The following is a 24,873-nucleotide window of genomic DNA, read 5'->3' as shown; positions in this document are numbered from 1 at the left end:
ATTCTTGTTCTTTTTTCCCTTTCATTCTTTCTTCTTCGCGTTCAATCCATGTTGCTTCTCTGTTGTAACTTTTTTTCTTTCCCCAGATATTATTCCAAAAGCCCTCAATATCTTCCTGTGATGGAGGTTCCTCAACTGAAATCTTTCCTTTCCCCATTTCTCTGTAAAACTTCTTTGCATCTGTGCTAAATACTTTATTTTGTCTGAAAAACTTTGTCCTTTTATCAAATCGTCGCATTCGCTGGGCTTTCAACTGCATTTTCTGCATAAGGTTTTCTTTAGCACAGAGAAGAGATGTCTCATCTTTAATTTGTAAAGCCCTTTTCATTTTCTAGCCCTTCTGGTTTTAACCTCTACTCCTCTCACTAGCTCGTCTAAGATAGATATATCTGCCCGCAGAGAATCTATCTCGAGTTGAAGCTTTCTTTTCCATCTCGGGGCTTTATGAACATGAGTTCTTTTGTTTATTTTCTTGATTTTCACTCCTACACTAGTGGTTGTTGATTTAGCTGTGGCATAAATGAGGTCATTTAGTTGGGAGAGATCAAGTTCATCCATGTCAACCTCAGACAAAAGTATTTTCAAAGCACTGTCATATATCCTAACTCTAGTGTTATTTTTCAAAGTAAACTGTAATTTTGGGAGATTTTCTCTGTCAGTAAAGTCAATACTATTAACACGACTAAACTCGCGAATGATGTCATCTCTGGCCTCGGCAATTTCTTCTTTATGTTCTTCAACAAACAAATCGTTCAGCTCTTCTTCCGCCCTCTCTACAATAAAATCAAAAGTTTCTTGTTCTGGATTCCTAACCCTTTCCATTATCTCGTTTATTTCTCTTTCATTCAGATTATGTAGACTAACACTTGGACTCATGTCAGTCGTACCCTCTTCGCAAGTTGTTTCCTCAGACTCCGAAGGAAGAAAAGCAAGAATTTCAGAACGTATTTGGTCTAATTGAGCGTCATTCAGGCGCTTTTATTCAAAATATCTCTTCGAACATTTGCAAGTTTATTTGCATCAATCGTTGGACGAAAAACTTCACCTACGATCTCTCTCCACTCAGTATAAGTTTGGCGTGTTATCGTGTCAATCGGATTTTCTTGAGCGATGGTAAAGGCTCTGATAACATTTTTGTAATCCTCAATAGTCCATTTTTGTCGTTTTGGTTTATTTTTGGTTCAATCACCACAGGATCAGAGTTGGTGGTTTCCCGGTTCTGATGTCCTTGTGGGTCATTTTGAGAGGATTGTATTCCAGTAGCAGATTTTTCGACCCCAGACTGGTTTCCCTCTGAGGGACGCGACCCTTGGTAACCCGCGAGACAGTCGATGCGGTATGGTTTTTGTTTTGGTTTCATTAGAATGAGATGTTGCATTTTCACCTTACTGCCAAGGGGTTTGTGTAAGGTTTTCCTTCCCTGGTGTTTTTTAAGGAGACACCATCTCCAGCTAGGTATACCGCCTGGATGCCACTCCAAAATTTAAAGCCCACTGGGGGCTTTCCCTGGGCGGGTTGTTTTTCGGTGACATTATTTTTGGTTGATTATTATTATTATTATTATTATTATTATTATTATGGGGGTGATGTCTATACGTGCTCGTTCGTGCTCCTGCTACGCCTTACTTCGGTGAGGTAACTGATCATAGACGCCAGAATTGTTTATCATTTCTGAGATTTAGTGAAAAATAATGCACAAGTGCAGAAATCATGAAAAGTCTCCAGTGAGGAAAGACCCTCAGTCGGACCAACCTGGAGCACCTAAAACAGTTCTTTTCAGAACTACAAGTGAAGTAGGGGAAGGTGTTCCGAATTCGGGGGGAAGGGGGCTGGTCCAGGGGAAAGAGTTAAGCAAAAGGGGGGATAGGACTGGGAAAAATAAGACTAAGTGGACCAAAGAAGAGAGATGCCTGGTGTGGGAGTGTTTTGTAAGGAGTGGAGGGAAGGGGAGCTATGGGTATATCAAAAGGTTAATGGAATTTTGGGAGGAAAGAGCTTTGAGCAAGCGCTCGCAGGCGAGTGTCTTGGCTCAAATCAAGAGTATCGAAAAGGGTGGGTTATTGAGTGAGTATGAGAAGGGTGAGATTGAGCGACTTGTGAGGAGTGAGGGTGAACCTGCGGGCCAGGGCAATAGTGTAAATAATGTATATAATGAAACAACTCAAGACGATGACTTAGCAGTAGACGATGTTGATATCGATTTTACAGTTTTTTCCAAATCAAGCCAGTGTCATTCGGTTGAGTCTTTTGTAGGTAAAGAATCTGACATCGGAGATGATTTTTGGGACCACGAAGATGATTTTGAACCGGAAGTTCAGGTTGAGAGGTTGAATGTTTTTGAGAAGGGAGATGTGGTTCGTATTACAAATGAAGAAGAAAACAAAATTATTTTTCGTATCCATCAGATTCTTAACAGCAATGAGTGTAGAGAGATACCAAGTCTGAAGAATATTGATAAATGTTTGGTCATGAAGGAGGTTTCCATCGTTAATTCACTTCTGCGGAACTTTGTTGCTATTGGAATTCCGGACATAACAAAGGCAAATCGACTGTTGTATGCGGGTTCGTACATTGTCTGTGAACGTCTTGGGTTATTGAAGGAGAAAGGTGAAAAGTTGAAGTCAAAGAAACCATGGTGGCAACGTAGATTGGAAGGGAGTATTCAACAATGGAGGAAAGATCTGGGAAGGGTTAATGAGATTAAGAACGGGAAAACATTGAAAAGGAAGACTTTAGATGAATTAGAGAGACGATATCAAATTACGGAGCGAGGTACTAGGGCAGTCACGGTTTTTCTTGAAACAAAAGTTAAAGCTGCAAGCAACAAAATCAAATTTTTTGTCGAGAGGAACTTAACTAATCGTCACAACACTTTGTATAAAAACAACCATTCGTATTTGTATAAAGAGCTGAGTGGAAGCAAGAAGTTTGATAAAGCTCCCAAGGAAGATGAAGCACGGGAATTTTGGAGTAATATCTGGTCAATGGAAGGAGATTTTAATGAGAAAGCAGGATGGTTAGAAGATGTCAGTGAAAAGTTTGATCGTGTCGAAGGTCAAGGTGATGTTGTGATCACATCGTCTGATGTTAAGAAAGGTATTTCGAGGATGGCCAACTGGAAGGCCCCAGGGCCGGACGGAGTCAGAGGATTTTGGTTCAAAAAGTTAACTGCTCTTCATCCGTTTCTTTGTGAATCTTTAGATTTTTGTTTAGTCGATGGTAATGTGCCTGATTGGATGGTCAAAGGACGAACTGTGCTCATTCAGAAAGATCCAGCAAAGGGTACAGTTGCTGGCAACTACAGACCCATAGCATGCCTCCCGTTGATGTGGAAACTGCTAACTGGAATTTTTGCAACTAAGATCTACGAACACTTGCAGTCCAATGGCCTCCTTCCAGAAGAACAGAAAGGTTGTAGGAAAAATTCACGGGGTACCAAGGACCAACTGCTGATTGACAAAGCAGTATTGAAACAGGCCAAAATCATGAAGCACTCTCTTTCCATGGCATGGGTTGACTACCGCAAAGCTTATGATCTCGTTCCGCATTCTTGGCTGCTAAAGATCATGGATCTCTCAAAGATTGCTGGCAATCTGAGAGAGCTGATTTCGAACAGCATGGGAAGCTGGAACACAGATCTAAGTTGCGCTGGCAAGTCTCTTTGCAACGTCCAGATTAAACGTGGAATTTTTCAAGGTGACTCGCTCTCGCCACTTTTGTTTGTTATGGCCATGATACCTCTTTCTTTCCTTCTCAACAAAGAGAAATTAGGATATCATTTCAAAGCTTCTTCAGAGAAAGTCAATCATTTGTTCTTTATGGATGACCTAAAATTGTATGCTAAGAGTGAACGCGAGTTGAATGAATTGATGATGATTGTGAGTGAGTATTCGAGAGACATTGGGATGGAGTTCGGGTTTGATAAGTGTGCGATGTTGGTTTTGAAGAAAGGTGTGAAAGTGAAGAGTGAGGGAATTGTTCTACCATCAGGGGAGGTCATCAAAGAAGTTGAAAGGTCAGGATATAAGTATTTGGGAATTTTGCAGGAGAGTGACGTCAAGCATAGCCAGATGAAAGAAATGATTAAAAGTGAATATTTAAGAAGGGTTAAATTACTTGCGAGGTCAAAATTGTATGCGCGTAATCTTTTTCCAGCAATTAACGCCTGGGCTGTTAGTGTGGTCAGATATACAGCAGGAATTTTAGCTTGGCGCCAGAAGGAATTGAAAGACTTGGACGTGAAAACACGGAAGGTTTTGACGATGAATAACGTTTTTCACAAGAAAGGTAGTGTGTGCAGATTGTATTTGAAACGGAGTCAGGGTGGTCGTGGGCTTATTAGTGTTGAGGATTGTGTTAACATTGAAGCGTTGAGTTTAGGAAAGTACATGTTGAAATCTGAAGAAAAGCTTGTTTCAGCAGCCCAAATTGTTTTGGAGGTTGATGAAGACGGAGAAAGGGGTTAGAGTACAAGGATAGGGTAAAACTGGAAAGGATTAAAAACTTACAAGGGAAGGAAATGCATGGCAAGTGGTTTAGGGAGAACGAAGGTGCTCATCCGAGCTCTTTTCGTTGGATGTCAAGCGGATACGTTGATAGCCGGACTGAAGGTTTTGTATTTGCCTCTCAAGAACAAGCTGTTCAAACTAATTGGCTGTCTTCGAGGATTAGTGGTGGTGATTTAGACAACAGGTGCAGAGTGTGCAAGAAATTCCCTGAAACAGTTGCACATGTTGCTTCAGGGTGCACGGTCCTAGCTCAGAAAGACTATAAAAAGAGACATGACAGGATGGGTTTGAGGGTTTATTGGGATTTATGCAAGAAATATGGAATGAAACATAGTGTACGGTGGTATGAAGAGACCCCAGAAGATGTCCGGGTCAGTAGTTGTGGAAAATTTGAGATTTGGTGGGACAAGTCGGTCAATACGTCCAAAAGATTAGATCACAATCGGCCTGATCTTATCGTTATTGACAAAGTGAACAAACATTGGACCATTATTGATTTTTCTGTTCCCAATGACAAAAATGTCCGGGCAAAGGAGGATGAGAAGGTTGCCAACTATTCTGAGCTTGCCAAAGAAATTAGAAAGATCCATCATGTGTTAAAACCAAAATAGTGCCAATTGTTATAGGGTCTTTAGGTGTCGTGTCAGATAGGATAGAGAAGAACTTGAAATATCTTGAAATTTCCCATTGTTTTCTATGTTTGCAGGTAACAGCGGTCCTAGGCACCACAATCATCTTACGAAATACGTTAAATTTATAGATTTATTTATTTTATGTTTTTTTTAATCTTTTTATTCATATTTTAATAATTTATTTATTCATAGTATATTTATATATTTATTTTTCATCTTCCCATGTTCCTAGACTCTAAGCTCCCGGTCAGGAGCCGAGGCTAGGTCCTATTTCCACCAACAAGTGAATAACATCTCCTTGTTGAGTGTGTTCATTAGATGAATTTCCTAATTTATTATTATTAATTATTATTATTATATTAGTATTGGTATTTTTAGTATCACACGCATTATACACGACTCCAGTCTAAAGTTTAAGTGATCCGTTTGCTTCTCAATTTTCGTCTGCTGTCTCCGATCTATCTGCAACTAAATTCTCACTTAATTCTTCTTAAATTTGAAGTGTTTTAGTCGGATACTCAATTCAATACTATGGTGTGAAAAACGAACCCAATCCCACTCTGGAAAATCAGTTTTCAAACGAGTGTGATTTAACGATTCTTTCCGGTGATAGACCCTCGGACGTGACGGAGCTCGATTTTCGGAAAAAAATTTTTTTTGGTAAATTTCAGCAAGGCTCACTCTTTTCACAAAAATGCCATTTTATGCTTAAGACTTATGTACTAAATGTTAAATCTAGTCAAATTAGGATCCTAACCTAAGAATGCTGTAAGAATATTTTAGGATGATCTTCCAAAAAAGGTTAAGAATATCCTTGATGAAATAGATTTACACCATTCTTATAAAAAAGCGTGTATTTGTTTGAGCATGAAATTTTGGTTTCTAAACGTGTTTTTTATAAGAAATAAACGCCGAATTTTAATATATCGTCACTATTTGTGTTCTCAGTGATTGTTTAATGGTCACGCTCACGTAGATATCAATTATCAAATGCATAACTAAGTAGGTCCATAAAAGTATCGCTTTGTTCCAATTTTTTTGAAACCATTGAAAAAATTAGCACACACACAATAAAACAATAGAATAGAATTCTCTTCAATTTTTAATATTTGTCACGTACAAAATTGGTACCCCTTGAAAGCCTTTGTGCGCCGTCACTTGTTTACTTTGTAAGAACTATAATTAGCGAAAGGTATATTAGGCTACGTCATATCTTCCTTCGTTTCGAGCGTAAAACTCCTACTCTTCGGGATATGAGCACTGCTCTTGTTTTGAATATTGAAATTCTCCAGCTAAATCGCATGCGCACTGAGGTTTTAATGAAACAATTAGAGAGTTTCGAAACCTAAGCCAATCAGCTGTGTTTTAAACATTCTTTTATTTGAAATCTCTATTGATAAACATCTTTTGTTAAAGTTTTCTATTATTTTTAATCCTATTAACAAGCAATTCCCGGTGGGGGTCACTAGTGGCCGCCTATAGCAGTGCCTATAGACCAAGAGTAAGGCCTAAAAGCCTGGAGCTGTCTATTGTGTAGACTAAAGGTATATGGTCTCTATCAAGAGTTTATTGATTTGATTTTATAATATAGTCCAAACGCCCATCTTGCGTTCGTAAGTGAGGCCATAGTTATGTGAAATACAGCGTCTTGAAAATTAGCGTGGAATTTCTTGGTATGTGAGACCACAGTTCTGATCGGGAAACAACATAATGATGAACTTTTTTTTAGCTAGCGAGCAGCTCCGCTGCGTGAAGCAACATAAGCCATTGCAGGGCAAAAACGTGTAATAAAATTCTTATGTACAGTCAGAAGCAGCCGGTGATGAGTTTTTTTAGAAATATGTCTTCTTATCTTCTAAGAGACCAAACTCTAGGAAAACAGTTCGCCAAGACAAACTTGCAAAATATTTGTATTTCTCCACAAAAGATGTGTTCTGAAAATTTCTAGGTTAACTTAGACAACAAGAACACGTTAGATGACTCGCTATGCGGAAACTCTATGGAATGTGGAAATCCCTTAAATATTCAGGTATGATCAAATTAAATAAATAGAGCTATTGATGCGTTAAAAAAGCATGATCGTCTGATACTTTCTCTTTCCTTTTCTCTGTCTTTTTAAACGCGTATGGTGTGAGCTCTTTTAACACTTGCCACTTTTGTTACATGTACTTTATCTTTCTAATTCGAGTGATTCTCAAAATGATTCTTAGTATCTATGCTCTCTCTCTGATTTGAATGAAAGTTTCCGCATTACAGAATGGCATACAAACAGTTGGAATGAAAGTTTCCGCATTACGTACGAACACGACGCAAAATAAATTACATCCTTCTGATATAAATAAATTATACCTTGGTTAATGTATGAAACACATGTATAAGTATACGTGTAGATAGGCCTTTATATTTCGTGATCAATCAAGGCTTTTATTTACTTTTTCAAAATAAAAGAAAGAAAAATCTTGTGTAAACAGAATCTTTTACTTTGGTTTCCCCTAGGTATTCCACTAAAGTGATCAAATTAATTTATAAAAATGAATATCATTTTCATTAGTTATGGATAGTAAAAAACGAATTCAAGTTCACGTAATCAGTTCTGACGATGAGGAAAGCGAAAATGTGACGGAATCAATGCCAAAACCAGAGATTGATGGAATGTCAAAACAATTTATGAAAGATGAGATCACAGACAGTGATGAATTATCGAAACATGAAGAGACGATTTATTTAGATGACGAGGATGACGGTTACACTAGCAACAACGAGGCCCCAATACTGCATAGGAACCTCCCAGTTTTCCATAATGGTAAACGCGTGTGGAAAAACAAGCAATTAATTGACGTTTTGCGTAACGGCAATTCATCAAGAATATGCAACAAAGTGCCTTATGGAGTGAAAAAAACGCTTCTTTCATAATTGACACCTCAAAGCTAAAAAACAAGGAGGATTGGAGGGCAGATGATTTGGGTAAATGGGAAAACGCAGAGGGAACCACGGAACAATTGTTACCGTGGATGTCGAAAATATAATCATCGATTCTGAGCCCGTGAAGAAAAAGATGGAAAACCGGATAAACATCCAGTCCAATCAATTACTTATTGAACGTACCTATTATAGAAATGGATCATTCAATGACTACAAGAAAGATGTTATTAAAATTAAAGATTGCAATGAACTTATTGGAGACCTCATTCTTGTTGAATACAGGTAAATTCTTTACTTTTAATCTATAAATTCCTTAAGCTTGCACTCTTTGAGAGAAATATTTGGAATCTTCCATCGCTTAGGTCTTGTTATGCGCAGTTTTGTAATGTTTCTGTTCACTTTTGTAATTTCGAGCTGCGCAGTTTTGTAATTGTACCCTTGCGCACTTTTGTAATTTCAGAAAAAATCGAACATTTTTTATTCGATATTTTTTTCCCGGATTCGTCTTCTTTGTGATTGACCTTTGTCAAGGATACTTAAAAAGCTTTTTAAAAATCATTACTTTATTTTTATATAGCTATTTGATCACAGGACTGACTATTATACTAACAATGTCACAAATAATCCGAATTTATAATGAAGAGTTAGTCCGAGTTGTACCTATAAACAGATACGTTTTTGATATTTTTTGATTAACTGTGTTGTTTATTTCGCTTTTAAGTAACTATAATCGGCGTCATCTTGAAGCTTTGTTGGTTCATTAAAGAGTTAAGTCGAAAAATGTAATTCCGAGTTATAACTCTTTCAACTCTTCAATTCAAAATAACTTATCTTAAGTTAAAATGGTCATTCATTCTCTTGAAAAGAGTACTGATACTGATTAACGCGATATAATTGAAATTATAAGTTAACCCGAGTTGTTCCGATTTGCTCTGAACAAAGGATTGTATTTGAGATGTTTTCTAAAGACTAATTTGTTTATTTGGCTTCCTAGCACTTTAAAATTGGCTGAAATGTTAATTTTCGTCGAGAAATTTAATAATAAAACCCAAAAACGTAATGTCGAGTTATAACTCTTTTAACTCGGAATTTTGAAATTGATTATTCTAAATCGTCACACATCACATAAACTTTGCAAAAAGTTAGCTCATTTTGTAAAAAAGGCCGTTGAAATTAATTATGCTACATTTCAAAACTTCAAAACTCGGATTAACTCGATTTAACTCCGTTACAACAAATCTTTAAGATTTTTATCTACTATTTCAAAGGAAAATCTGGTCGATTTTTTGTCAAAATTACAGAAGTGCGTAAGATTGCAATTACAAAGTGCGCATAACAGGTCTGGATTCTTGACCTGTTAAGTTGTTAGGACTTAGAGAGGACGAAACTTTCGGGAAAAAAAAAACACTCAAAGTCTGGGTAGATTTATGATTTCTTATGGATTCGTCGACTTTCAGCTCCGATTTATTTGATTGCGTTTGATGGTTATTTTTTCCTTTCATGATACATGTTAAAATTTTGCCTTGATAAAACAAAACTTAACTTAAATATTTCTTTTGCAATCCAGATACAAAGGCCCGGTAATAAATTTCACAATAAAGCCACACGGTCTAACGAAAAAACATTCGAGACCACACATGCGAACTGCTGAGTCAACAAAGAATACCATTCGAGAAGCTACGAAAAATACTCGTGCTGGTCCAACAAAGCTTTATGATCAAATTTATGAGAAAGCTGGAGGTTTGAGAAAGATTTCAAGCTTGAGTTCTGTACATCGTGACGCGAACCAAATAAAAGGAATTCGAACTCAGGTATTTAGATAAATTTCAATTACATGCTTTGTAAGTAATAAGGGTTGCCCTAAAGAAAATCTTGCTGAGTTCCGTCGAACATGCTATTGAGGTGAGAGGAAGCATTTTCAGCCAAATTAGAGGGTAAGAGAATAATATCTCCCGTTGGTACAAACCATGGTTGCGCCTCCTCATTCTCGAAAACTTTGGCCTCATCAAACTAGCAAGTTATTGGATCGAATCCAATAACAAAGGTTTTCTTATTTCTAGATACGTAAACTGGATGTCGTAAAGGATCAAATTGCCGAACTACTCAGCGCTGCTACCGAAAGGTCGGATTGGATCCACAATTTGCAATTTTCGAGCACTAAATTTGTCGTTTTTCACAAAACATCTTTGGATCATTTGAAGGAGTGTTGTACTGCTGAAGATGATCCACTTTTAACTTTTTATGTATGTCTGTATGTATGTATGTCCGTCCGAAAACTTTAGGGCAGGCTGGATACTTCAAAAAAGGTCGGATTTGGCTGAAATTTGGCACACTTGTTCCTTGGGTGAATATCTGGGGGTCTTTTTTCATTTTTTGAAAATTTTGATTTTTGGGGCCTGGGGACGAGTTTTTCGCCAAAACGAGGCTAAAACTTTGGGGCAGCCTGGACACTTCAAAAAAGGTCGGATTTGGCTGAAATTTGGCACACTTGTTCCTTGGGTGAATATCTGGGGGTATCTTTTTCATTTTTTGAAAATTTTGATTTTTGGGGCCTGGGGACGAGTTTTTCGCCAAAACGAGGCTAAAACTTTGGGGCAGCCTGGACACTTAAAAAAAGGTCGGATTTGACTGAAATTTGGCACACTTGTTCCTTGGGTGAATATCTGGGGGCGTTTTTTTCATTTTCTGAAAATTTTGATTTTTGGGGCCTGGGGACGAGTTTTTCACCAAAACGAGGCTGGCAGCCCGGACACTTCAAAAAAGGTCGGATTTGGCTGAAATTTGGCACACTTGTTCCTTGGGTGAATATCTGGTGGTGTTTTTTTCATTTTTTGAAAATTTTGATTTTTGGGGCCTGGGGACGAGTTTTTCACCAAAACGAGGCTTGCAGCTTGGAGACTTTAAAAACGGTCCGATTTGGCTGAAATTTGGCACACTTGTTCCTTGGGTGAATATCTGGGGGTGTTTTTTTGATTTTTGGGGCCTGGGGACGAGTTTTTCACCAAAACAAGGCTGGCAGCTTGGAGACTTTAAAAACGGTCCGATTTGACTGAAATTTGGCACACTTGTTCCTTGGGTGAATATCTGGGGGTGTTTTTTTCATTTTTTGAAAATTTTGATTTTTGGGGCCTGGGACGAGTTTTTCGCCAAAACGAGGCTAAGACTTTGGGGCAGCCTGGAGACTGCAAAAATGGTCAAATTTGGCTGAAATTTGGCAGTAAACAGTAAGTTTATATTGTTGTATGCAAATTTTTAATAATTATGTTTCATCTTTTTCAGATATAAAATACACTCTTTTTGGATACACCAGCAAGCAGCTCTTCTTTTTCCGGCAACGTAGCGCTTACTAAAAAAAGGAGACTTCTAGAATCAATTACTCCATCATAAATTACTAATCAAATGAGTTTTTTCATAACTTTTTCATATAATTTTTTATTTTTGCTTAATTTTTTAACGATTTTCTAGCGAATATTTCATTCATCATGTTTTTCGGGAGTTTTTTTGATATTTTTAAATTTTCAATTCTTCAATAGTTACCCAGTAACAGTAAGTTTATATTGTTGTATGCAAATATTTAATAATTGCCTAATGGAATGTGTCATCTTTTTCAGATATAAAATACACTCAATACTAAACATAATATGTCTAATACAACAACAACCGACGCCGAGTCACGACCAAAAACCTTTTTGGATACACCAGCAAGCAGCTCTTCTTTTTCCGGCAACGTAACGCCTACTAAAAAAAGGAGACTTCTAGAATCAACTACTCCATCAAAAATTAGTAATGTTTCTATGAATGTGGAACAACTAATCAATAACATGCAAAATACCTTGACCAAATTTAGTAAAGATCTTGCCTATTTAGCGAAGTGCAACCGTCAACTTCGTGCAGCAAATGAGCAGTTGAAATTTCAACTAAAACAAGCAAAAATTGAAGAAAAAGAAGAAGCAGAACAAGAAACCGTGTCCTTGTTAGACGGAGAAATTGACATGTTTTAATTTCTTTTTTTTTCTTTTTTTTTAACTTTGTTTGTATTATTATTATTATCAAAACTACATTTAGCATTTTATTTCACTCAGGGTTTTAATATAGACTTGTATAGTTAGTGTATTGGCCCTGTTAGTTTAATTTTACCATGATTACCTAATTAATCCAGATTAATCTAGCTTCTCTTTAAACTGAAAAGTAGTTTTGTCAGGTCTTTGATTTTGTATTGTCACTTTTTGAGGATTTTTGGAACAAAAAATGTTTAATTTTATTGCTTTTATTACTTTTATTTCAATCTACCTTTTAGAAATCAATGAATTATTATAGCTTAGACATAATATGAAAAGTGCATTGATGTCAAACTGTTCATGCTTATCTATGAAGACGTCGTAAGAAACAGTTTATAAACTACTTTTTAATCCTCTATCCAAGACTTTAGTTTTGCTTTATTTCAACCTTTAGAAAAACTAATGAACTAAAGACTTTTTCCTTTAAAATGAGATGATGAGTTTAAGTGATAGTTTGAACATGTTTTGTTAAATTTTATTTTCACATACTCATTTTGCTCTCCTTTCTTTTTTCAGATTTGCAGCTCGCAGTTTGTAACTTGGAAAGAAATTCAGTTAACGAAGCCAAGATTTAAATTCAGTTAACGAAGACAAGATTTGAGTAGAGTTCTTATTGAATAGTGTAAGACTTCTTCCTTTATCCTTTAAAATGAGATGATGAGTTTAAGTGATAGTTTGAAGATGTTTCGTTAAATTTTATTTTCACATACTCATTTTGCTTTCCTTTCTTTTTTCAGATTTGCAGCTCGCAGTTTGAAACTTGGAGAGAAATTCAGTTAACGAAGACAAGATTTGAGTAGAGTTGTTATTGAATAGTGTAAGACTTCTTCCTTTAAAATGAGATGACGAGTTTAAGTGATAGTTTGAACATGTTTTGTTAAATTTTATTTTCACATACTCATTTTGCTTTCCTTTCTTTTGAAAATGAAAAAATTAAGATAAAAACACCCCCAGGTATTCACCCAAGGAACAAGTGTACCAAATTTCAGCCAAAACGGACAAAGTATATTTGCTAGCTAATACTAAATATTTGAAATGTTACAATTGGGCCTTCTAATAACGGGAAAATCTATAGCTGAGCCCAGTGCGGTGCGCACGTTCGACTATGTTACTACCACTACCTATCAATATAAGAAAGTGGTTAAATTATAAGATGGTAAGAGTCCTTGGATTCCTGGTCCCGCTCTTTTCCACACAGAGGAGGATGCCTCAGTCGCTCGCTACTTTGCTCAATCTTTGATCAACAAAGAACAGAATTGTTTCGAAGGATTGAAGACCGAAATGCCTTTTGCCGTCCTTCTATTTTGTAAGAAGCACGTGGAAGACAACATTCGTGAAAAGCTTACTAACCTCAAGGTTGATGGTGATGTTCGCGATATCATTCTGGTTGACATTTTTGGTAGTGATAGTATGCAGGTGAGGATTTATCTTTATTCTAGTACTTAAAATTGATGATAATTGAATTGAAATGGCGTGATTGGCTCAACTTCACCACAGGAACTCTATATTGTGCGATACTGTAGTAAGCCCTTTGCAAAATACGTAAGATTTTCCGAATGCTTTGTGCTAATAATGTTATGACTTTACGGTCACTTTGACAAAAATAGCCCGAGGGTCTATTTTCCAAAAATTGCCAGAGAGAAGGTATTACTATTTCGGATCAATCATATGGTATATCAAATCAGTAATAATATAGAAATGATTCCTTATTGTTTCTCCCTGTGAGCTTTGTAATCAGTTGCTTGTATTGATAAATATTCCCGAAATATCAATTATAATTTTTTTATTTTTTCATAGGTCAAAGGCCTTGTTGACAGCACTAATTGGGATGACTTGAAAACTCGCCTTCCTACATCTTACGACAGATGGGATGAATTGCTTGGTAGTAAAGCTTTTTCTACTTACTTCAAAACCTATATCCTTGAAGATTTTCAAACTGGGATGCTTGCTGAAGTTAGAAAGCGAGCTGGAATGGGCGAACAACTGTTTTATACAAATCCAATTGAAAGTATGCATTTCAAGTATAAAACAAGAATTTCGCAAAAACATGCAGACGACGTGAGCTCTGGAAGACCTCGAACTAGATGTACTTGGACGGAAGGAGCAGAAATATACATAGCCCTTATCCAAGGGCACATGAGGAATTTAGAAAAGGCAGTATCAGGCCAAGGTATAATTTTCTAATGGTACAGGCACTAACTAGATTTTAGAAGGAATCTGTTCCTACGTATCACAGTCGAAAATTCACTATAATCTTCGTAACCGTTTAATGATAAGATGTTGCATTATAATTAAGAGGATTTTAAAGTGATTTTATTTCAATTTTCTTGAATTTATTTTATTTACTTACTCTCAGGTGCCTAATAAACGAACCAAAGGAGAAGTCGAGTATTTTGCTGTCATTGTAGCATATATTTACCCTATTTTTAGGTTCACAGAAGTACAATTTTCCAACCGCCCTGGCAATAAAACCCGTTTATAAAATCTTAAAAAATTTTCCAACCCCCTCTCCCCTCGTTTATTAGGCACCTGAGTATATACTTAAACAAAACTTTAATTTTATAGGACCCTACGAACTGACAGCGAGTTTGAAAGACAAGTTTTTCATTCCATTTGACTGTTGGGTTGGTATGAGTGTAAAGGACCAAGATAAAGCAACTGAGAATTTTTGTGGATATATCCCCAAACCTGCACTGGAAGAAAGTAAGACAATTCTTACTTTGGAAAGGGGTGAACAATAGCTATTACACTTTTTTTAATATGCAAGGGAAATCTTTTTTTCAGCCTCAAATTATGTGTTTAACCATGTGGTTTTCTTTTATTTTTGGGATAATTTCGAATGAACAACCCTGTCTCTATGGCTCAGTGATTTTCTTTTTCAAATTATGGATTATTCACCATTCGCACCCAGGTTGTACTAAACGTTACTCTAAAAGAAAAAACGAAAGATGTATAAGTACCCCCCTTCCTCTCACTTAAAGCCCGTTTTGCGATTTTCCCAGGTAGAATCTTAACATGGAAAGGGCCCGTCTAGTAGTCGAACCCAAGTCCACTGAGTTTTCTAGACTATAATGTGGCACGAGACCGGAGTGTATCTGACACCGTGTAAAAGATTTTTTTAGCCATGAAGAATCTCAAAGCATCAACAGCACCCCTGTGTCAGAGAACCGCTGGGACCCAAGCTTTGATTTGATTTTATCCCTATTCTATATCCATCCCCACTGGATTTTTTAACCTTGAAACAAAAGAGTACCTATCCCCATCGGGATTTCAATAGATATTTCTATCCCCACTGAGGAAAAAAGTTCCACAGGGGTTAAAACATTATTCCTAAAATCACTAGCGAAAAAAAAGACTTCAGACACGGGTATCATAATTTTAGCAGAGAGATATGCATATTTAAGTACCGGAGAGTAAACCCATGGAAGTATATATGCGAAAGAGAGGTTTAAAAAGGGAAACTTTTAGGCAGGTCTGTCTGTTCTATTTCGTTTAAACAATTTAAATTTTTATACAGCTACAGAAGATGCTCTATCAAGTACACGGATTCATTTCGACGTCGAAGAACAATCCTCAACGAGAGGGAACGACATACCTTCAACGTCATCTGGACAAACAAAATCGACACCACCGATCCCCGTTCCACGATCAGATAGTGAACTTTCCGATAATCAAGAAGCACCAACAACAAATAATCGCAATTCACTCATCCCCGATTCCGGCCTACCAGAGTTCCACGCTTCTGGGTTGCCTGGGCACCTATCTGCTGATTGGAATGGTGCCACAACCTATCTTCGGGATTTCCTAAACAACGTACCAAAGTCATCCTTAACTGCACACACCTATTAAGTCAAATCAAGGACAAAGAACGGAGTTCACGAGGTGAATGTAATCGGGAAGAAAGTTGTTTGTAATTGGGAAAGATATAAAGCAGTACAAGGTAAATTTTACTTAACGAGGGAAAGACTTCTTTTGGATCAAGTGTCTTTATCCAGTTAAAGTGAAACATTTTTACCTTGTTACGCTTAAAAGGAATGAAAATTTCCATCAAAATTCTAATGGGGATAGAAATTATTTTGCTTTCAGCTGAAAAAGGTTAAAGGGGATGCTTTTGAAAGGCAATTTCCAACGAGGATGAGATTGTTGGGGATCCTCAAACGTCGAGATTTTAGGTTATTTTTCACGGGGGAAAAACTTTCCCAGTGCGGGTACCCCCTCCTGACGTGTCTGCGACACAGGCCTGGCGTCTAAACATCACTGCATGCGACCAATTTTACCTCCTTTTTCCATTCCCCTGGTCAACATCGGCATTAATATTTAGAATCTATAATATAGAAAACTGGCTGCGTTATTCGGGACACATTATATTGATACGCTTTAATAAAGCGCTTAAGTTTTTAAATTCAAACATTGATTATTTAAGGTGTTTGCAGTCATTCAATTTGTGTTGCCTACCATGTAAGTTTGCTGGACGAACACCTGGAGAAATGGCAGCCAAGGTTTGATCGAATCGTTGCCCCTCCAAAATCAGCCGGGAAAAAGAAGAACGAGAGAAGAACGCAAGAGAACAAAAACGGTCAGCCGCAATACTGCTGGTTACCGGGATGGGAGACCCCAGATAAGCGATAACGGGAAGTTCCATCTTGTATATATTAGCCAAACCCGATCGCTTAGATGCTATGGATGTGGAAAAAAGTACCGTAGCGATGAAAACTCTCCACCACCTAAAGAACCAAATGACATGATTCTTGGAATTAAAGTTTTCAAATCGTGTGTGCGAAAGGGAACAGCAGAAATGAGAATAACATTCGAGAGAGAGAACGTTTATTTCCATTTAAATAAAGAAAAACGGCAAAGCAGTACACGCTCGGGAGAGATGATATTTTTGTTGATGTCATCAAAGCACCGCCAAAAAGGGCTCACAAACATCTACTCAGAACAGAATTTGGCATCTCGTTGTAAATATTCTTCCCTTCTCCTTTTGACAAGACCTTTTCAATCCATAACTCATAACGTTTTGTAAAACTTATTTTCACTTCAGAAGTTTACTATTCAAAAAACAGTAGAACTATAATTCTCAAAACTATATAAATCCCTTGTCCTAGATTATATTTCCTACTTCTCGTAGGGGATACCCTGATGGGAGATCTCCTAAACTCCTCTACACGTATCTCAACGGGTATTCCCTGCCGGGAAACCTCTGTCTAGCTTAGAACCTCAACTTTTTTCTCCATTGAGTCTACATCCAAGGCCTTTAACGTACGATGATTTTTTATTTTAGAAAAAACGAGATATTTTTAACTGTACATATAAAAAAAACACAGTGGTTATACTATACCATTATTTTGGTGATAAAAGAGAAACAATAAAAAAACTTATACAAATTACTTTCTTATGTCCCTTGCCCGGATTTCATTTTTCTTTTACCTAAATACCTAATTACCTGGAAACCTGTAACTTTTGCGCAAAATGCTAACCACAATGAAAAATTTGGAAATTTGGAAGTTTCGGAATTTGATCTATGTCATTATGGCTCGCACATGCCCATAACCTGTTTTGCCTAAGTGCACCCCCCTGCTGAAAACTTAAAGAATTGATAGAAAAATAACAAGATTCGCAAAAATGCGACTAAATATTTCCTTAAAAATGAAGGTCATTATTGACATATACTAGCAAGTAGCTGTCGCTAAGAATGCCCCGCAGAGCTTCCTATCGAAATATCCCTAAGTAAGCAAAATTACGCATGTGTTGATTTTAAATTCGTTTTATCGATAAAATTTAAGTTGGAGGAAGAAAGCTTGGTTTCAACTTTACTTTTGAGATGACATGGGATAGACGGTCGCTCACATTTCAAAAAGAGAAGTTATCGCTCACATGTTATCACAGTGAAAACGCCAAAAATTCTGAAATTTATTTGATTCTTATAAAGTAGACACTGATAATAAAAATAAATATATCTTTTTCGCCATACTTTGTTTACTTTGTAAGACTTAATTACCGAAAGATATATTGCCTTCAATCAAGAGTTATTGACTTGATTCTTATAAAGAAAATGCTTATAATAAAGATAAATATGTTCATCTTTTTCGCCATCCTTTGTTTACTTTCTATTAACTAATTACCGAAAGATATATTGCCTTCAATCAAGAGTTATTGATTTGATTCTTATAAAGAAAATGCTTATAATAAAAATAAATATGCTCATCTTTTTTGCCATCCTTTGTTTACCTTCTAATAACTAATTACCGAAAGATATATTGCCTTCAATCAAGAGTTATTGATTTGATTCTTATAAAGTAGATGCTTAGAATAAAAATAAATATGCTCATCTTTTTATCCATCCTTTGTTTACTTTTTAATAACTAATTACCGAAAGATATATTGCCTTCAATCAAGAGTTATTGATTTGATTCTTATAAAGTAGATGCTTAGAATAAAAATAAATATGCTCATCTTTTTATCCATCCTTTGTTTACTTTTTAATAACTAATTACCGAAAGATATATTGCCTTCATTCAAGAGTTATTGATTTGATTCTTATAAAGTAGATGTTTATAATAAAAATAAATATGCTCATCTTTTTCGCCATCCTTTGTTTACTTTGTAAGAACTAATAATCGAAAGGCATATTGCCTTCAATCAAGAGATATTGATTTGATTCTTATAAAGTAGACTTTCTTTAGGCGCTAAAACGGGCGTCAGTTAAAGTCAGCTAAAAGGATACATTTTTAACAAGATGGCGGACGGAGCTGTGTAGAAGCAAAACAACAACATTGGTATACTTGAAGTTTTCGTTCAGACGTATGTACAACTTCAGAGTTCTTCGTATTGTGTTATACTGTTATCTCCAGCTACAATGACAAGCATATCTCGTGAAAATTCAAACAAAAACAATGAACCAAACCAAAACAAATTAGCATTTTCATCACCCCCACCTGTACTGGACGCTGCCTATGGATATTCACCCAACGTCCCCCCACCTGAAGTCCATCATCAAGCACCAAGTCAACCTAGACATTTTGTTAAAAAGACTTTACTCAAACCTGGCGAAAGCTTTTTCAATATCTTGCCAAACAGAACGACTGAAACCCCAATTCTAAATGAGACATTATCTACAAAGATACTACCAGACTCGCAATCACAAACGCTTCAAGTCAATACACAGCAACATTTTCCTTGTGACCTTTGTGATCGAACGTTCACTACAAAATCAGGGAGAACAAACCACAGAAAAAAATGCAAAAGTTTAAACAGTGCCAATCAACCACCACCGCCACCACCACTACCACCTCCTGCCCCAGCATTGACCGTGTCGCCCCCAGCCAGCACCTCAGATCTAATCGAGCCCTCTCGGAACAACCAAACCATCAACCAAGGGCCAACCTTCCAAACCACATCAATTCAAAACAAACCTGAAAATACCGAACCTAGAAACCAAATTTGGGGACTTCATACAAAAGACGATTTACTTCAAGTAATAAACTCTTGCTATGAGGAGATTTTTTTGCAAGAATCTTTTTCTCCTCCCATCTGGCAGAACCGGTAAAAAGTACATAAATGAAATGATAAAACTTATAACCTACTGGAACTAAAACTCAAAAGACTTATCTAACATTTCGGCAAAGATGCTCATGTGTATGCCTGCTCTTCTGCTCCAGAAGCCACATCAACGCTCAAAAAGCAAAGAGCACACAACAGCTTTAGATAGAAGACTGACTGCATGGAAAGATGGTGACTTTCATAAATTAATGAGAGAAGCCAGAGAAATCCAATCACGTATGAAAAACTCCCAAAAGCAATCTGCCTTTTCAATCACAAAGGAATTCACAAAACACATGCTTCGAGGCAATATTCAAGCAGCACTTAGACTTTTAGAAAACTCGTCATCCAAAGGAATTCTTGACCTTGATACCAACACTAAAACCATTCTTCGTGACCTTCACCCTTTCAGTTTGGAGCCAGAGCCAGACGTCTTACGAAATGCAGATATCATTGAAATCGATCCAATTGTTTATGAACAAATAGACAGTTGTGCCATACTCTCTGCTGCTTTAAAAACTAAAGGGGCTGCAGGCCCGTCAGGTATGGATGCTAATGGATGGCGCAGAATATTGGCGTCAAGAAACTATGGCAAAACCGGAGAGGACCTACGGACAAGCTTAGCTAACATGCTCAAGATACTATGTCGACATTCTATTAACCCTGAATCATCGGAAAGGGATCTTGAAGCTTTCCTCTCATGTCGTTTGATCCCCCTCGACAAAGATCCTGGGGTTAGACCCATCGGAATTGGGGAGGTGCTGCATAGAATTTTTGGTAAAACTCTGATTTCAATTGTCAAGAACGATATTATGAAGGCTGCTGGCTCTCTCCAAGTATGTGCTGGCCAGAAAGCTGGTTGTGAAGCAGCAGTACATGCCATGCATACTATCTTTGAGGAAGAGGCTACGGATGCCATACTTTTAGTAGATGCTTCAAATGCGTTCAATTCTTTAAACCGAAAATCTTTTCTACATAATATCAAATCGCTTTGCCCCGCTATTGCCACCTATGTATCGAACTGTTACTCTAGAAAATCGAGACTTTTTGTTAGTGGTGGTATGGAAATCAGTTCAGAGGAAGGTACTACCCAAGGAGACCCCCTTGCAATGCCAACCTATGCCATCGGTCTCCTTCCCTTACAAGAACTTATCCAGGAACAACTAGGCGAAGATCCCATCAAAAGTGTTACCTTTGCAGATGATTTAGCTGGAGCTGGCAAATTGGAGGACTTGTTAAAATGGTGGATCATCATAATTCGTATTGGCCCACTCATAGGGTATTATCCTAAAGCGACTAAATCCTGGTTAATTGTAAAGGACAAGGAGAAATTAGCAGAAGCTGAACATATTTTCTCAGGGACAAATGTGAAAATTACTGTGGACGGGAAAAAGTACCTGGGAGGAACAATTGGAGACAAATCATACAAGCGAACCTATTTCCAAGAACGTGTTACTGACTGGTGCAAGCAGATCGAAATCCTGGCAGACATAGCTAAATCACAACCACAATGTGCATATAGTGCCTTCGTTGGTGGTTTTGTTCACAAATTTACGTACCATCTGAGAGTGTCGAGCGACATAGAAGATCTTCTTATTCCACTTGACAATGCCATTGACAACCTATTGATCCCTGCCATTACAGAAGGCCACATATGTAACCAATTGGAACGTCGTCTCATAGCCCTACCAGTCAGATATGGGGGTCTCGGTATTCCTATTATGTCCGAGATAGCAAAAATTGAATTTAACAACTCATTGACTGTAAGTAGAGAGTTGACTGAGAATATTGTTGAACAAAAGAAAGAGCTCCCAGGAACTGAAACCAGCTTAAAATACAAGATCCAAAAGGAAAAGGAAGCACGACACAAGGAAACTCTTAACGACATCCGAGCTGAAATGACACCAGAGGAAATTAAAGCAAACGACTTCGCACAAGTTAAGGGAGCTTCCAACTGGCTGACAGCAAAACCTTTGAAGAGCGAGCAATTCGTCCTGACGAAACGGGAATTCTTTGACTCGATCGCAATTCGTTACAGATGGCATCTTAAACACCTTCCCAGTATATGTGCGTGTGGAAAGCGTTTCTCAGTCGAGCATGCATTATCGTGCCCAAAGGGAGGTTTCGTGTATCAACGCCACAACGAAATTAGAGACACAATTGCTTACCTACTGAATGATGTCACAAACGACGTGACAATTGAACCTCAGCTGGAGCCCATTACTGGTGAACTTCTTGCATCAGGCGCCATAAAGGAGGATGGAGCAAGGGCTGACATTAGTGCTGGGGGGTTCTGGACTAGAGGCCAGCGGGCATTTTTTGATGTTAGGGTGTTCAATGCCTATGCCCAAAGGTACTCTAGAATGAGCCCTTCAAATGCTTTTGAGGTCAACGAGAAAGAGAAGAAAAGAAAGTATAATCAGAGAATTATACAGGTTGATGGAGGATCCTTTACGCCTCTAATTTTCACAACAAATGGAGGCTCAGGCAGGGAAGCACAAATGTTTATAAAAACCCTCAGTATGCTCCTGTCTGAGAAAAAGAATGAAATGATGTTTTTGACTTTAAATTTCTTGAGGACTAAACTATCTTTTGCTTTGGTCAGATCGACTGTTTTATGTATTCGGGGGAGTAGAACACCCAAGAGAACTGTAGCTCATACCATGGACATAAACATTACAGAGGCTACAGGCTACATGTAATGTGATCTCAATTGATTATGTATATGTGTATACTTTTTGAGCGTTAGGCTAAAATTTTGTGTTTTTTCTTTGATTTTTCAATCAATTTTCTTTTTACAAGTTCTTGTAACATTTTGTAGGAGTTCTTATAAGAGAGAAATATCTGATTTATTATTAAAAAAAAACAAAAAGAACGGGCGTCAGTCAGGGCGTATGGAAGGCGTTTTGACACTGGAAATTATGGAGAAAGCCCGATTTAACAAATATTTCCCTTTTGGAAAACGGGAAATATTTAATTAATTTGTTTCTTATTATAATGTAATCCAATACTATGGTTTGGGATTTTTCATTCTATTTCCAATTGTTTTAAAATGTCACACCTGTCTCATATTTTAAAAAGTATTGTTCACCACACCATAAACTATTAAAAGTTTAAAAAGAAAACACACTTTGTATTATATAGAACACGAACTCTAGCAAATCCTGAGCAAATGGTCTGCAGAATAAATATACCTCGGAACATTCTGGTCTGCAATGTGGACAATTTTAACCTGAACCCTGAAACCTGAACCCTGGACCTGCGTTTCGTACTAGCCGGTATTTCACTAAGTTTTGTGTTCCCTGATAGAAATATTTGACAGACAACTGTTAGTGTTAATGTAATAACTCATTTCTTCTTGATTTATTTAGAAAGTATGGAAAATTTAAAGTTAATAAGAATAGAGAAGGAAGAATTTCTTTCTCGCTTTATCTGCCTCCGAGTTTCTCCTGTTTGCGTCTTCTTCATACGATTGCTGCCTGAGAACAGCTGTAAACTTCCATCTTCTACATTTGTATTCAGGAAGCAGCTGAATATTCATACCAGACAGGGAGTCCAGCCATCCAGCCATAAATTTGGGTACTGAAAAATTTGAATATGGCTGCACGACCACACAAGCCGTCCTACAAAATGAAGAGAAAAATAAACTCAAAAAAGAAATAACAAAAAACACTCAGTTCCTTCCCCGCTGGGGCCCCAAATATGGCTACTTCCAGCGCGCAGACAAAACTTGGATCATCGTCAAACCACAGCATCTTGAACAAGCCCAAAAAGAATTCAAAGACACAAATATCCACATCACTACCGAAGGAAAAAAAACACCTCGGAGCTGCCATCGGTTCAGACGACTACCGCAATGAGTTTGTCACTGAGAAGATCAGCACCTGGATCGGCGAAATTGAGTTATTGTCGCAGATCGCCAAAATCGCCCCTCAAGAAGCCTACACTTGCTTCACGGCAGGTTTCAACACAAGTTAAAGGGGAACTCAACAAATTTTTCATTTTCATTTTTTTTTGGTAATATTATAGTATAAAAATGAGAAAGAAAGTATATAAGTCCGATCTCTCAAATAAAAATCATGAACAATTTCTCTTAACTTCAGTTAAAAATATGTTCAAAAAATCACTCCCTTTCTTTTTAAAAAAGATCGATTTCTCTTTGGATTATGACGTCACAATATTCAGAAAACACAACAAATTCAGTTATGACTACAGTATGTTTTCAGAGTTCTGTTTTGAATAAGAAATAAAGGGGATTCTGCACTTGTTCGACAGTACACTTGTTCGACAATACATTTGGTTGACAAATCGTGAAAATTGTCGGCCAAATGTATTGTCGAACAAGTGGGAAGATCAATTGTCAGACTTCCCGGTTGTTCGAAATCCCACTTGTTCGACTTTTATGTCGATATATTGTCGAACAACTGAGATGTCGAACAAGTAAGCTGGGAAGTCTAACAACAGATCTTCCCAGTTAGTCGACAATACAGTTGTTCGACAATTTTGCTAAAATGTCGAACAACTGAGCTGTCGCACAAGTGTACTGTCGAAGAAGTGACCTATGACCGAAATAAATACATAGAAAAGTATTCCTGGTAAATTGTGGGTGATTTAAGAGAATAACAATAAAAAATCAAGCAAGAAACACAAAAATTTAGTCACAAACCCTCTACTGAAACGCCTGTCTTCACTGAGTTTTAGCCTGAGAAGATAAGCATCTTCGGCTTTCTGAATACAGCTACGTCATAAAACAGCTGAAAGTTCGTCTTTTTTATTTGATAAATAATTTCATTTCAGTAGAGGGGAGCCTCTTTTTAAAAGCTCATTAAACAAATTTTTAGAGTGAAAGGAGAGTTGCAACCTTGAAATTTTGAAATTTATCGTTGAAACAAACCATTTCAGGATAGAAACGAAAAAATTTAAAATTTAAAACTCCACCTCCAAAAGCTAGATGAAATCATCAACACCAAGTTCATCCCAGCCATCACAGGAGGAATCCAACCTAAGAACGTAGAGCGCGAGTTGTTTACCCTCCCTCCAAGCCTCGGTGGTTTGGGTATGAGGGGGGTTTCGGCTCATAATTCGGTTGAAAACAAGAAGTCGTGGTTGGGGGCGCCGTCTTTCGAAGGATGTCGTGGTTGGGGGCGCCGACTCTCGAGAGTCGTCGTGGGTGGGAGCGGCGTCCTTCGAAGGTCGTCGTGGGACAGGTGGTCG

General features: G+C 37.4%; 1 long non-coding RNA gene across 1 annotated transcript in view; it reads left to right on the top strand.

Annotated features, from left to right (window-relative positions):
* The first annotated feature begins 5,882 nt into the window (after positions 1-5,882).
* Positions 5,883-24,873, top strand: part of LOC136824902 (uncharacterized) — a 366,918-nt gene continuing 347,927 nt past the window's right edge. Inside the window, exon 1 of the long non-coding RNA XR_010849189.1 lies at positions 5,883-5,941. This is a non-coding gene — a long non-coding RNA (uncharacterized lncRNA). The remainder of the gene's footprint in view (positions 5,942-24,873) is intronic.

The sequence above is a fragment of the Clytia hemisphaerica genome, unplaced genomic scaffold, assembly GCF_902728285.1.
Source record: "Clytia hemisphaerica strain Z4C2 unplaced genomic scaffold, Clytia hemisphaerica genome assembly, whole genome shotgun sequence".
In the NCBI taxonomy this organism is placed as follows: domain Eukaryota; kingdom Metazoa; phylum Cnidaria; class Hydrozoa; order Leptothecata; family Clytiidae; genus Clytia; species Clytia hemisphaerica.
The sequence above is the reverse complement of the archived record's forward strand: the minus strand, read 5'-3'. Positions and strand labels throughout refer to the sequence as shown.